Consider the following 3777-nt stretch of genomic DNA (forward strand, 5'->3'; position numbering starts at 1 on the left):
CAACCTTATGCATGTGAACAGAAATACAATGGTGCCCCCCCCCCCCCCCCCCCCCATGGACACATTCAGAAACGAGAATAAAAAACTAAAAAGGATTTCAGTTTCTTTAATTTTACATAAACAGTACATCAGAGACATGTTTACATATACTTTAGGTTTTTATAGCTAATTTCAAGATTTCCTTTTGTCTTTAAAGCGCAGAATTTATTTTTACTAATTTCTTCAAATTTGTACAAATAATAAATAATTTTTGTGTCCACTGATAGAATTTTTTCTTATAAATAACAAAAAAAAAAAAAAATTATTTATTGTTTTTTTTACTTTTTCCCAGTGTATCACTTACATCATATGAGAAAAACATATAATAATATAATTATATAATGATATAATTAATTATTTTTAAAACAGGAATGTACGACAGGTTTACAATTAAAAAACTTTTCTTTTTTTATTACAACTTGTAAATTTATGAGGAAAAAGTGTCAAAACTGTTAAATTAATTAAATTATTTATGACATAAGATCTCGTAAATTTACTTTTTTTCTCATAAATCTACGACTTTAAACTTGTGAATGTACGAGAAAAAAAGGCATTGCTGTTAAATTATGAGAATAAAGTCCTAAATGTATGTTTTTTTTCTCGTTAATCTACGAGTTTTTCTCGTAAATGTTCAAGATTTAAAGTCGCAAATTTACAGTTTTTTTTCTCGTAAATCAACGATTTTAAACTCGGAAATTTACAAGAATAAAAGTCATAACCGTTGGATTACGAGAATAAACTTGTAAATTTACGTTTTTTTCTCATAAATCTTCTAGATTTAGAGTCCTAAATTTGCGTGTTTTTTTTCTCTCATAAATCTATGACTTTAAATCTTTTTAAAGTCATTTTTTTGGTCGTACATCAGCTCACTGGTAATGATTTCTTCAGAGTTTATTTCCTTTTCGACCTCAGAGAACGCTTTTGGAGTTTTCTAGATAAAAAGCGTCACTATTTACCTCTGAGAAAAGATAAACGGCGCTCTGTGCGAGCAGAGATCTCCGGTCGGAAGACTTTCTCTGTTGTCTAATGATCCCTGATGAGATTCCAAAACAAAAAGGACGATGAGGACAGGACAGGGATGAAGACGGATCAGACAGCAGCAGCAGCTCAGCTGATCAGAACAAATGAGAGGCTCTGTGATTGGACGTGAAGCCGACAGCTCAAACCCAGACAGTCTATAAAGCAGAGGCGCTTCAGACAGACGGGGAAGGAAACAGCTGCGGGTTTTAATTGGTCACACGTGTGATATCAAGCACACAGCCCATCTCCAGCTACAGAAGCGCTCTCTGTTCCGCTTCCTCCCGTTTAACTCGCCTCTTCACAAACAAACACTGACTTGGCATTGTTGCATTTGATGCTCCGTCTGACTGGGAGAACAAAACCTGGCTCTCACGCCGGCCTTTTGAGCAATCTGCCTTTCTGCCATAAAGCAAGGCAGCGCCTACAAAGGGGCCTTTATGCAGCTGACTGGGCGGAAACAACAACATAAAAAAGGAACAAAGCAACAAGTGAAGGTGATGACTGGAAGAGGTGTCAGAGAGATCGTCAATGTCTTTTTATTTCCATTTATTACCTGACATAATAAGGAGTCATCCTTTCAAAACGGCTCGGTTTTATTTTTACATTTTAATTCAACATCTGATATTTGACTTTGAATCTGTGACACCAGATTGCAACTTTTATTAAAATAGTTGCTGTAATTTAGCCACAAGTTACTTCAATCTGATGTTGTTCTGTTTTTAATGTCACGGTGCCTCGGTCGGTTGCCTTCCCCCTCCCTACTCTGCTCATTGGATCCAGCTGCCTCTCATCATCTCATCACCTGCTGTCCTTCTTAAGGAGATCCATCCCACCATTCGACGCCAGTCCGTTATACACTCTCCGGTGCTTACGTCTGGCTCAAGGTTAAGTTACGCCTATTCAAGTCTAAGCCTTGAACTTACCTCTTTTGTGCTCCTTCAGGTCCTCCTCACCACGGGTGCAGCTGGTATCCTGTTCTCTCCTCGTCTCCTCCGCTCAGGCCACGAAGTCCCAAGACATTCTGGCGCGAAGCTCTGGTTTCCACGCCACATATACTCACCTCAGGTCCACGCTGTTTTCCTGAACTCTGGGATTGTGAATCCATTAAACTCTTTCACTTGATCTCCTAGCCTGAGTTTACTTCCGGGTTCCAGCATCTGGGTCTGCCTTGTCATCGTCACTATGACAGAACGGACTGGCCATCACCCAGACCCAGCTGACCCGGAAGGACTCCGCTTGGCCGTCTCTCATCAAGGCATAGCCCTGGGACGACAAGCTGAATCCCTGAACCAGATGGCCGCCGCACAACAGGACCTTTTCAGACGTCTGGATGGAATTTCTCAGGCCCTGATGGAACTAACAGGTCAGCGATCCGCCTACGCCACAGCCAGCGCCTCTCCTTCCGCCGGAAGTTCAGCCCCCGCTACCGTTAGCCCGGCTAACGAAAACATCCGGCTTCAACCCGAGAACTTCCAGGGAGACGTGGAGGCCTGCGGGGGTTTCCTCCTTCAGTGCCAACTGATTTTCCAGCAGGCTCCACGACACTACCACGCAGATCATAGCAAAATTACACTCATCGTTAACTCCCTCAGGGGTAAAGCGCTACAATGGGCGCAGGCCTACCTAACGGCTAATCCCATTGACCAAATTCCGTTTCAACGATTCATAGGGGAATTCCGGTTGGTGTTCGACCAGCCCCGCAAGGAGGAGGAAGCGACCCGTCGTCTACTAGCCTTGAAGCAACGCAACAGATCTGTGAGTGACCATTTAATAGACTTTCGGATTCTAGCGGTGGAAGCAGGTTGGCCGGCCATCGCCCTGAAAGGCGTGTTCTACCAGTCACTAAACGATTCAATTAAAGATCATTTATGTTCTCAACCCGAGGCTAGATCTTTTGAAGAGCTCGTCACCGCGGCCTTGCGGTCCGACGTGCGTCTCCGGGAACGCCAGACTGAGCGTCTACGCCATGATAAAGGACCTTTGGCTAACTTTCTCCCCCCCCTCGCCACAGCTGATTCAGCTCGTTCCTTTTCTCATGAGGCCGCCGGACAATCCCGTGAGGAGCCTATGCAGATCGGGCACTCAAAGCTCACACCCGAGGAACGGCGGAGACGGAGGGACGAGGGATCATGTTTCTACTGTGGTCAGGCAGGTCACCTTGTTCACCAGTGTACGTTGCGTTTAAACGCCAGAACCCCCCGCTAGACGACAGGCCGCGGGCGGGTCACTCCCTCACTACTAAGAACTCTTTCTTGTACATTCCTGTCAAGCTATGTAACCAAGCTAAGACCCATGTTTGCCAAGCCCTCATAGATTCTGGCGCTGAGCAAAGTTTCATTGACTGTAACCTTGTGTCTGAACTCGACCTTCCCACAGAGCCTTTGGAACACCCGGTCAAGGCAGCAGGTCTGGGAGGCCAGCTCCTCACTCACATAACTCACCGCACCAAGGCTGTTCAACTCATCTCCTCTGGTAATCACCATGAATTCATGCAGTTCTATGTCATTCAATCCCTCCAATCTCCCGTCATCTTAGGTTTCCCCTGGCTTCATGCTCACAACCCGCAGTTTGATTGGGTGAATCGTCACATCACCAACTGGAGTACTGCCTGCATGGCTAATTGCCTCCGTTCCGCCATCCCTTCTGTTCCTCCAAGTCATCACTCAGTCCCAGAAATCATCGACCTTACTAAGGTACCCTCCTGCTATCACGACCTTA

Source organism: Oryzias latipes, chromosome 8 (genome assembly GCF_002234675.1).
Source record: "Oryzias latipes chromosome 8, ASM223467v1".
Classification (NCBI taxonomy): domain Eukaryota; kingdom Metazoa; phylum Chordata; class Actinopteri; order Beloniformes; family Adrianichthyidae; genus Oryzias; species Oryzias latipes.